This window comes from Emys orbicularis, chromosome 11 (genome assembly GCF_028017835.1).
Source record: "Emys orbicularis isolate rEmyOrb1 chromosome 11, rEmyOrb1.hap1, whole genome shotgun sequence".
In the NCBI taxonomy this organism is placed as follows: Eukaryota; Metazoa; Chordata; order Testudines; family Emydidae; genus Emys; species Emys orbicularis.
The window spans coordinates 72,717,989-72,730,441 of NC_088693.1; positions in this window are offsets into that span (position 1 = coordinate 72,717,989).

The window sequence follows — 12,453 nt, forward strand, 5'->3', positions numbered from 1 at the left end:
GAATATATATATGATTACATGATATACCTATCTATCTCAATAGTTTACTTATAGATTCATAGATTCATAGATTCTAGGACTGGAAGGGACCCCGAGAGGACATCGAGTCCAGTCCCCTGCCCGCATGGCAGGACCAAATACTGTCTAGACCATCCCTGATAGACATTTATCTAACCTACTCTTAAATATCTCCAGAGATGGAGATTCCACAACCTCCCTAGGCAATCTATTCCAGTGTTTAACCACCCTGACAGTTAGGAACTTTTTCCTAATGTCCAACCTAGACCTCCCTTGCTGCAGTTTAAACCCATTGCTTCTTGTTCTATCCTTAGAGGCTAAGGTGAACAAGTTTTCTCCCTCCTCCTTATGACACCCTTTTAAATACCTGAAAACTGCTATCGTGTCCCCTCTCAGTCTTCTCTTTTCCAAACTAAACAAACCCAATTCTTTCAACCTTCCTTCATAGGTCATGTTCTCAAGACCTTTAATCATTCTTGTTGCTCTTCTCTGGACCCTTTCCAATTTCTCCACATCTTTTTTGAAATGCAGTGCCCAGAACTGGACACAATACTCCAGCTGAGGTCTAACCAGAGCAGAGTAGAGCGGAAGAATGACTTCTCGTGTCTTGCTCACAACACACCTGTTAATACATCCCAGAATCATGTTTGCTTTTTTTGCAACAGCATCACACTGTTGACTCATATTTAGCTTGTGGTCCACTATAACCCCTAGATCCCTTTCTGCCGTACTCCTTCCTAGACAGTCTCTTCCCATTCTGTATGTGTGAAACTGATTTTTTCTTCCTAAGTGGAGCACTTTGCATTTGTCTTTGTTAAACTTCATCCTGTTTAACTCAGACCATTTCTCCAATTTGTCCAGATCATTTTGAATTATGACCCTGTCCTCCAAAGCAGTTGCAATCCCTCCCAGTTTGGTATCATCTGCAAACTTAATAAGCGTACTTTCTATGCCAATATCTAAGTCGTTGATGAAGATATTGAACAGAGCCAGTCCCAAAACAGACCCCTGCGGTACCCCACTCGTTATGCCTTTCCAGCAGGATTGGGAACCATTAATAACAACTCTCTGAGTACGGTTATCCAGCCAGTTATGCACCCACCTTCTAGTAGCCCCATCTAAATTGTATTTGCCTAGTTTATCGATAAGAATATCATGCGAGACCGTATCAAATGCCTTACTAAAGTCCAGGTATACCACATCCACAGCTTCACCCTTATCCACAAGGCTCGTTATCCTATCAAAGAAAGCTATCAGATTGGTTTGACATGATTTGTTCTTTACAAATCCATGCTGGCTGTTCCCTATCACCTTACCACCTTCCAAGTGTTTGCAGATGATTTCCTTAATTACTTGCTCCATTATCTTCCCTGGCACAGAAGTTAAACTAACTGGTCTGTAGTTTCCTGGGTTGTTTTTATTTCCCTTTTTATAGATGGGCACTATATTTGCCCTTTTCCAGTCTTCTGGAATCTCTCCCGTCTCCCATGATTTTCCAAAGATAATAGCTAGAGGCTCAGATACCTCCTCTATTAGCTCCTTGAGTATTCTAGGATGCATTTCATCAGGCCCTGGTGACTTGCAGGCATCTAACTTTTCTAAGTGATTTTTAACTTGTTCTTTTTTTAATTTTATCTGCTAAACCTACCCCCTTCCCATTAGCATTCACTATGTTAGGCATTCCTTCAGACTTCTCGGTGAAGACCGAAACAAAGAAGTCATTAAGCATCTCTGCCATTTCCAAGTTTCCTGTTACTGTTTCTCCCTCTTCACTAAGCAGTGGGCCTACCCTGTCTTTGGTCTTCCTCTTGCTTCTAGTGTATTGATAAAAAGTTTTCTTGTTTCCCTTTATTCCTGTAGCTAGTTTGAGCTCATTTTGTGCCTTTGCCTTTCTAATCTTGCCCCTGCATTCCTGTGTTGTTTGTCTATATTCATCCTTTGTAATCTGTCCTAGTTTCCATTTTTTATATGACTCCTTTTTATTTTTTAGATCATGCAAGATCTCGTGGTTAAGCCAAGGTGGTCTTTTGCCACATTTTCTATCTTTCCTAACCAGCGGAATAGCTTGCTTTTGGGCCCTTAATAGTGTCCCTTTGAAAAACTGCCAACTCTCCTCAGTTGTTTTTCCCCTCAGTCTTGATTCCCATGGGACCTTACCTATCAGCTCTCTGAGCTTACCAAAATCTGCCTTCCTGAAATCCATTGTCTCTATTTTGCTGTTCTCCCTTCTACCCTTCCTTAGAATTGCAAACTCTATGATTTCATGATCACTTTCACCCAGGCTGCCTTCTACTTTCAAATTCTCAACGAGTTCCTCCCTATTTGTTAAAATCAAGTCTAGAACAGCTTTCCCCCTAGTAGCTTTTTCAACCTTCTGAAATAAAAAGTTGTCTGCAATGCAGTCCAAGAATTTGTTGGATAGTCTGTGCCCCGCTGTGTTATTTTCCCAACATATATCTGGATAGTTGAAGTCCCCCATCACCACCAAATCTTGGGCTTTGGATGATTTTGTTAGTTGCTTAAAAAAAGCCTCATCCACCTCTTCCACCTGGTTAGGTGGCCTGTAGTAGACTCCTAGCATGACATCTCCCTTGTTTTTTACCCCTTTTAGCCTAACCCAGAGACTCTCAACACTTCCATCTCCTATGTCCATCTCTACCTCAGTCCAAGTGTGTACATTTTTAATACATAAGGCAACACCTCCTCCCTTTTTCCCCTGTCTATCCTTCCTGAGCAAGCTGTACCCATCCACACCAACATTCCAATCATGTGTATTATCCCACCAAGTTTCAGTGATGCCAACAATGTCATAGTTGTATTTATTTATTAGCACTTCCAGTTCTTCCTGCTTATTACCCATACTTCTCACATTTGTATATAGGCATCTAAGATACTGGTTTGATCTTTCCTCCCAGTTTTGTCCTGACCCTCCTTTCTCTCTGCCAATATAGCCCACACTCCCTCTCGTTTCCGACCCATCTCCCAGGTCTCCATGTTCCCCACTTACCTGTGGGCTTTGCTCACCTGTCCCCGTCGAACCTAGTTTAAAGCCCTCCTCACTAGGTTAGCCAGTCTGTGTCCAAATAGGGTCTTTCCCCTCCTCGAAAGGTGAACGCCACTTCTGCCTAGCAGTCCTTCCTCGAATAGCATCCCGTGGTCTAGGAAGCCAAAGCCCTCCTGGCGACACCATCTTTGCAGCCAGGCATTCACCTCCATGATGCATCTGTCTCTGCCCGGGCCCCTACCTTTGACAGGAAGAATCGAAGAGAATACCACCTGCGCTCCAAACTCCTTCACCCGTACTCCCAGAGCCCTGTAGTCACTCTTGAGCCGCTCAGTGTCACACTTCAATTTATATAAACGAATATGCAGCTCAGGGGAGTCACCGGTGGACAAGGTGAATGGAAAAGACGTCATTCAGGTAAATGAACAATTTAGAAATAACATTAGAGGATTTGTGTGTGTGTGTGTGAGATGGAGTTAGGAACCAGGGTTGTGTAAATCTAAAAACAAGCACTGGGAACTTACACTTGTTTCTTTTCTGAAAATCTCTTAACAGCTCGACGATGCCTTTCTAGAGGACCCAGAGGCCCTGGACAGTGTTGTATCAAACAGCGAAGATGAACCGGGCCCGCCTTGTTTTTGCTCAACGCCGATACAAATTGTTGAAGAGGACTCCGAGGCTGACGGCTATGAGGAGTTTAGGAGGAGGCTTGGCATGGAACTAACTGAGCCAGTGCCAAGTTGTGAGTGTAAACAAGTCATGCAGACTCCTGTACATGTTGCTGTTTATGCTGTCCTTAATCACTGTCTTAGGGAAAAGCTTTTTGAAGCTTGTGAGGGCTGTGTCATAGATGGACCAGGCCAGCGGCACTATGACTGTGTGACTTGGACTTCAATGGATATAAACTGCAAGCTCTGGGGCCTGTGTGCTGAGCTGTGTTTGGAAAGCTTATTAAAAACTGTTATTGCCGTAGGTTATGCTACGTAATGTCTGTGCTTAACTCAAGAACATTTAGTGCAAGGGGTGACCTTGATAAATGCTGTGCAATTCAGTGGAGACCCTGATCGTGTTTTAAAGAAAATGACCAAACCGGAAGATGCCTGCTTACAGCGTTATATTGACCGTCTGGTCCGCACAAAAAGTTACAGAACCCCGCTTACCAAAAAGTCTATTTGTAAGAAGTCTAAAAGGATTAAATTAGAGAATGGTGAGGGGACAAACATGCGATATAAAACTTGGTAGCTGTAAATTAAAAAAAAATCTATTGAAAGGGCTTTGTGACTATCTGTGTTTCTCTTAGAAGGTCTCTGTGGCCCTTAAGTGAGCTAAAAGTTTGAATGGAGCATCTTGGTTTGTTTTGAAGGAGCTGTATGTCTTTTAAATAAAAAAAATAGTTTGTGAGAACCTTGTCTTTGTGTAAAAGAGACCCATTTAGAGCAAAAAGCTAAAATGTATGTTCATAGAATATCAGGGTTGGAAGGAACCTCAGGAGGTCATCTAGTCCAACCCCCTGCTCAAAGCAGGACCAATCCCCAAATGGCTCCGTCAAAGATTGAACTCACAACCCTGGGTTTAGGAGGCCAATGCTCAGACCACTGAGCTATCCCTCCCCAAAAGATATGTTGTAGAATCTTGGGACCCTAAAAATGTGTTGACAAAAAAAAAAAGCAGGGATGGTTCAGACACGTTGTTTGAGTACAATAGAGCTGACTCACCCTGTTGAACTGAATGGTTTTAACCACACCCCCACTGAATAGCCAGGGTGACTGAGATTACCCACCCTTGTTGCCATCAGGGTTAATCGTGTTAGTGATCAGTAATTAAATTTGATGGGTGTACATCCACAGTGAGGGAGGTGGGTGGGTGAGCATGGTGAACTCTGATTAATAGGAAATGAAATAAAACCCCAGGAGCTGGTAGAACTCTATTGGACAGTTTAAATAAAATCTCAGGAGTTGGTTGAATGCTATGGGTCACTCTTTCTAGCAACTCAAAGTCATTAAAAGTTTAAAATAATATATTTACAAAAATAAACAAGGATCTAACCCCAAACTGAAATGTTTCCAGAGTTCATAAATCTCCACCATACTTTAGAACAAGCTTTTGCTCTAAAGAAAATCAAACATTTAAAAGCTATGGGTATTTGTAGGGTGCTTACTATGGTTGTGATACACCCATTTTATTTAAAAAACAACCCCCAAACTTTAAGCATGAAAGAAATGTATTTAAAAAACAAACAAATAAACAAGCCCCAAGACATCCATTGATATCTGCAAGGGGCCCCCACTTGGGAATGGGTACAGTAATGTTACGGACTGTTGTGTATGGTGATTTACTGTTTAATACTGTAAGAAGGCCCTACAGAAAAAAATAAACTATATCGGGGTGTCCAATAGGGTATTTTTTGGTTTTGTTTACGAAAGGGTACAGGCTGGTAAAATCATAATAGTGGATTTCTTCTCCGGGGTTAGGTTTGTAATACAGGCGGGACTTCGGCGGCAGCTCAATTGGCTGCCGGTACCTTCGCCGGCATGTCGGTGGAGGGTCCTTAGGGACCTTGCGGGGCCCTCTTAGGGGCACGAGGCCCGATTCGGGGGAATCGGGTGAATCGCCCTAAAGCTGGCCCTGCCTGCAAGCTCCCTGTCTGTGTCTTTCATCACCTCCCACTCGTGCTCCCAGAGAGTCCTCACTACAAAACCAAATCGTTTCAGATAGTCCGTCTTGAGCTGTGTCTTGTAATAAAGAAACCCAAAAGTTGTCCCCGTCATAGGGTTCTGGGCTTTTTCACAATAACAGGTGACACAGCCATGGAAAAAACACCGTTAAACTCAAAGGCCATGCATACCCCGTCAACATTGGCGTAACTGTCTAAAATGTAGGGGCCTACCTGTAGTTCCCCACCCTGTACAACATGCCGTAGCTGTATATTTTCTGTGTGAGAGGTATGCAATAGCCACTGAATAGATGGGGTCGAATATCTCTTTTTCTGTCTGTGGTAGTTGTCTGGAGGCAGAAGAGCTACCGTGTTAGGCTCCAAAAACATAAACCTGTACATAGCCATGCAGACAGACGCCAGCATTATGTACCGGAAAGGATCTAGACACAGTTTTATTTTGGTGAATTTATCAGGGCCTCTCTCTATATCTCCCATCTCTGTCATTTTCATAATCTCTGTGGGAAAATGGGCCTACTAGACACTGGGACAGATTCCGGCCTAGATGAGCCTTACAGGCCACAGGCCTGAGCAGACTAGATGTCAAGGTCTCTGCCAGCATCGGTCAAGGGGTATGGCCAGAGGAGGGAGGGAGAGGCCGAGGGAAAACAGAACAAAAAGCCCCAGCAGACATAGCACGTGTGTTTACGCTTGGTGAAATAATAACCGCTTGTGTGAAGCAATAAGCGAGACTGTAACTAATTGAACTAGCTAATCATATCGCTGCATTTTGGCTGCCCTAAACCCCCCTTCTCCAAGTGCATGAACTCCCTTCCCGTAAGCTGCACCCTGACGGGACCATTTGCACAAGAGGCACCCCAAATGAGGCAAGATAATACCAGTATCGGAAAACCACCCGAAACCCCTCTACTTAATTAGCACCCTATTCCGAGAAAATTGCCCAAGGGTTGCCGAGAAGGGCGGAGGTTGCCGAGAAGGGCGGAAAGACCCTAACTCTCCTATTCTGATAAATGACATGTAACGTGTAATATGTTTGCGGTTTTCGACTATAAAGGTAACTCTGTATGCTCAATTCGGGGGAGTGGTTTGTAACCTCTACCCCCAACGCGTTGGTATGTATTGCAATAAATAGGCCTCAGGCTTGAGTCTCTGATCAAAATGATGCGTGGGTAACTTTTTCCACGACATCTCTTTTCTGTATAGGATTCAGGTCTGTCTCAAAATTTTGACATCCTGCTGACAGTAATACTTGAGCTCTTTCTGCAAGTCAAAGTCTCATATCTGTAGTCCCGATACCGGCCGAGAAACTCTGTTTTCTCCCTGGGCATCATGCTGTCTACGCAATAGTACTCCACCCCAGGCATAGGCCCCACGTAATTTTGATTTTCTAAAGTGTTAAAAAAATGTGGAAAATACCCTTTACACCCTTCAAACTCCATCGCCTGCAGGAGCTTGCTAAGCTTCATGGGCAAGAAGTTTAAAGAGTCTATAAAACGAATGCCCAGGGCCTTAACTTCCACACACATTAGTTTACTACCCTAAGTGATTAGTTTACTATGCACATCTTTTCCTTCAGTAACTGTCTAACGATGAACTACGCATCGTAACCTTTGGAATTGTGCGTTAGGAATGTGTAGTCCCGGAACTCTTTGCCAATAAAGTTCTTAACAAAGTTAGAAAGACACTCATCGCCCTTAAATTCCCAGGATTTTTCTGGCTTTAGGGACATAGCAAAAATGTAATTGGGCATGTGCAACCCAGTCTCCTACGTGCATTCAAAATCATTAAAAATATATACTTTTCTGATGATTTGGGCTTTCTAAGGCTGTCCATAAAACACAGGTGGCTGTCTACATCACTCGCGATCAAACTCTGAAACGGCTTACAGCGCCTCCCTTTACACCTGTGCCGCTTGTCCACGTAAGACTGACACTTATAACACAAAGTTTTAGACAGGCATTCGACTTGTTTTTTTGATACACAGTCCACATGTCTGTCTGAACACTCTTTGGAGCGACAATACAGTCTACAGCTAGGACACCTCAGCTGCACGCCCACACTGTTCGAGCACATTACGCTGAAGCAGAAGCGGCAACGATACCTGCACGAGTGGTTGTGACTGTACACCGTGTGGCAAAACTCATAGTAATTTTTCGCTCCGAAAAACTTTTTCACATCCAGAACCCCATAGTAATGCTCTTTGTACAACAGAATGAAATAAGTCTTGGAGTATACCGGGCCCCCCGTTTAAAAAAAAACTGTCTGCCTCTCGCCGCATACAGCACCACCTGTATGTTGACTCCTAAATGCTGTTCAAATGTTGCTACATCACTGAGCAGAACCATTTTTTTAATCTGACCACCCCAGTTTCTCATGCAACTTTCTCACCCTCGCTAACAATTCCACATCTGTAGGTTTACGGTCGGACATGACAGCCAAAAGCCAGCCCACAAAACACAGATTGGTACCGGTGTAAGTCAGGTCTACTAAACACTGTCTCTTTTTATGGATGATTTGACTACTGAGAATAGAATTTAAAACTCTATGACTGCTCCCACCCCTGTTTTTTACAACTGTCACAATCGACATGCATCTCTCTATTGCTCTGTAGCAGCTTTGAGGTCTGATTTAAGAAATCCTCAGCAGACAGCTCATCCCTAGTTCTTCTGACAGAAAACAAAGGGTTAGTTAAATTACGGCTCTCTAAACGTAACTGAACATAATCATCAGGGCCTGCCCTGCCATTAACGTCATCGAGAACTAACTGTATCTCCCTGTATATGGCTTCAACAACCTGCTGAGCTGAACTTATTCGCTCAAGATTGACAAAACGAAATCTCTCACAATACACCGACCCCCCCAAATCTAGGTAATTCATACTGCCAACTTCTCACTCTCTCCATATACACCTCTGCATTTTCAGGGTTACTTGATGGTTCCTCTACGTGGGACCATCAGCGGCATCTTCTACATCAGATGCTATTTGAGAGTCAGACTCTGAGGGGCCTCCGTGAGGGTCATCAGGAGTAGACGGGAACCCATCTAGAGAGTCTTCTGGGGAATTTTCTAAATCAGACTCTGTGTGAGAGTCACCACCACCCTGCAGGTCGGATTCCACCTCCCCATTTTCAGACAAGCCAGTTTGAGAGCCTCCAGTAGGGGCCATCTTTTTTTGTTTCCCTCCCTCATTACCTCTTTAGCCTTTTTTTAAAAATTTACAGCGACCCTGGCCTGGAACTTTTTGGCAGCCGTCTGTTTATCCCCCAAGCGCTGTCCCCCCTTTTGTTTACACCTTATCTGATGTGTATCCTTGAGGGTGCCCCTTTTACCGAGGCCCCTTTCCACGAATAATCGTGCCTGCTCAGAGCCACCCTTTGGAAAAATTGAAGTATTTTTCAAAAAGTCACCCGCAAGAGCTTTTGCATTTTTGATGTAGTTTCCAGCCCTCCTTTCTTTTAGAACCCCTGAGGATACAGCATCCACCAATATTCTGAATGAAGCATCATATTTTGCAAATTCCTGATTCTTTGGCGGTTCTGGTGGAGGTGTCCCTGTAGCTCCGACTACAGCATTGCAGGAGAGCTGCCCATGCCTAATTAGGCGGGGGAAATATTTTACAAAACTTAACTTTACCATCTTTCTCCCCCACACCTATGTATTTACTTAAAATACACAACCCCATAAAACAACCAAACCAATAAGCAAAATATATTTACTGGGCTTCATCCAGCCATCAGTTACTGATGCTGGTGAGTTTTCCTTTTCAGCGGTCTCTTTCCATTTTCTTTTGAGATTGTTTATCCTCTCATCTAAGGGTCTTTCATGTTGTGACCGTACTGTGTTTTAAAACACATAAAACAGTATTGTAAACTTAAAAACAAAATACTCATTAGGCTGTTATTCTATTTAAAAAGTCATAGCTTTAAACAAAATAATCCATTTCAGGCTGTACAACAAACACAGGTTTTGCTTCATTTCTAACACTTTAAAAAAATAAATAAAAAAACCCCACAAACATTTTTAAAAACACATCTCATTTTGCAGAATAAAAACCAAACTGCTTTAAAAACTAGAACACACCAAACCAATAGTTTGCAGCCATATACTTTTTTTAAAAAAAACCAGCAATATACTTTTGAAAAAATGCATCTATGTTTTGCACAAACTCAGACACACACACACACACACAAAGCAGTTTAAAACACCAAACCAACATTTTGCAACAAAATATTTTTAAACACTCACAGTTATCTCTAGCGTAGGCCCCTGAATCACTAACAATTTAAACATTAAAGCGAACTCTTTTAAGAAGACAAACCACCCCATTTTTTTTTAAAAACCACATCTCTTTTTTTTTGCATAATAAAAACCAAACCGATTTTAAAAATCAACTTTTAAAAACCATTTTGCACAGAAAAACACTGTTAGTTTAAAAAACACCATACCATCAGTTTGAAGCCATAAAACTCCAGCAGTTTAAAACAAAGTTTGCAACAAAATACTATCAGCAGTTTGCAGCCATAAAAACCCTTAGCAATATACTTTTTGTTTAAAAAAAAAAAACCAACCTACTGTATACCTTGAACAGCCCCTAACTCACAATTTAAACATTACAACTATTAAAAAAAAAACCCACACACACGCTTTAAAAACCAATTGCAGAAAGTTACTTTCCACCACAGGATAAAGGGTTGCTGGCATGTGATTGTTCTGTTTCCCCCCATGTGTGTTTGGGCCTATGGGTTAAAGGACAAGCAAAAATTTAGTATTACCCCCAAAACCCTATGCAACCTGTGTAATACCTAAAGGTTTTTTTTTTATTTAACAGTATTAAGCTCAACTGTAGTTAAAAATGGTTTGTTGGTTTGTTTTGTTTTTGTTTTGTTTTGTTTTTGTTTTGTTTTTCTGTTTTTTGGTTTGTTTTTTACCTTGGCCTGGTGGTGACATGCAACTTAAAGTTACTAGTTCCATGCTAAACAGATCACACTTTAATAAAGATAGGTACCATTATTTAGTAAGGACAGCATGGCCAAAGAGTGACATTATATAATATATATTTTCAGAGTTAAAAACAGGGAGCATACCTCCTCTTACAGTCCAGCAACAATTCAATTCAACATAGTTTCTGTTGAAAGAAGACAGTGTCCAAAAAACTGAGATTTTTATACCATTCTAACTTTTTGTTTCAAACACACTTCAAAAGTCTGTAGTTAGCAGGTTGATTCGATCACCACAACTCTGAATTAATAGATACTTAAGGGCTTTAGGCACCCCTCCCCTAACATTCCCTTTTGTGATCTGGGGTGGGGGGATTAAGTCGTCTGCACAACTGGGCTGCTTTTGGCTATTTTTTTTTTCTTTTAGTTAAAATACATTTTCTTAAGGGGCCAAGGGGCGGGGTTAACGTTTGATTGATGGTAGGGCCCTTATACTACTCAACATGGAAGCTAAATGGTTGTGCCCTTGCAAATATAATCTGAATCAGTACCAATAATTATTTTTGTTTGTTTGTTTTTCATTATTTTCAGCACTTCTACAACCACTGATACTTTTAGGGATTGGGTTCCTTCCTACTCTAGTTTATACTGAAAATTCTTTTTTACTTGCCCATCTCCGGTAAGGCATATTCCTGCAAACCCTGTAACTTGCTTTCCTTCCTTATAATAGGAGCTACCATTCACAAACCAGATGTTCCCCCCCCCCCAATTACCTGTTCAACCGGGTTGCCTTAATGACAGGGCTCACAGACATGTATCTGACCCGTTAAAGTTAGTTCTCAGATATTTCAGGCTCTTTTAGGGTAACCAATTGAGCATTTTTTGTGTTGGGAGCAAAGACCCATTGTATAGCCTTATGCACTTTCACATGCCCCTTAGATAAGTTTTCCTGACTTACTAATTTTTCCAGAGCATGATGACTTTTAACAATTACTTTACTTGCTCCAATAATTACCTGTGCCTTTTGCAGCATCCAGTAGGCAGCAAGGGCAGGTTTGCTCACAGATTCCCAATTTGCTTTCTGGAGCCGTTAAAGCTTGGCTATGATATGCCCTGTTTTTTTTCCCAACACCAGTATCCTGAGTGATCAAGCTGACAATACAGAAATTTTTAACCCCAGGATACAACACAAAGGGGAACTCATTGTTAGGGGCAGCCAAAGTAGGCGCTTCCATTAACCCCCTTTTTAAGCTTTCCCATACACAAGTTGCTTCTTCTGTCCAGGTCCATTGCGGTCTTTTAAGTACCTCATACAAGGGTCCTGCTTTTTCTGCATATCCCACCATAAATTCTCAGCAAAAATTAGTGAGATCCAAAAGAGACTGCAAGAATTTAGTATCCACTGGCATTGGAAGGTTAACAATACACTTCTCTCTCTCCTTATCTACTGATCTTCCCCCTGCACTGAGTCTGATTCCAAGATACTGCACCTCTCTCTGTTTGATCTGGGATTTAGAAGGGTTAAGTTTCAAGTGTATGCCTGGCAGCAACACAGTAACCTCCACACTAACCCTGCATGCTCCTCTTCTATTTTGCTTACTACCAAGATCTTATTCCCATATTGAACTATTTTACCCATTTGCAACAATCCTTCCTTTTCCAACATATTCCTTACAGCAACATGAATATTGTGGGGGCATCGCAGTACCCCATAGGCAGAACTTTCCCGCAATATTTAGTACCCTGGAATACAAAAGCCATTCGATACTGGGATTCCGAGCTTAAAGGTAAGCTTCAAAAAACATTTGCCACATTAAGTA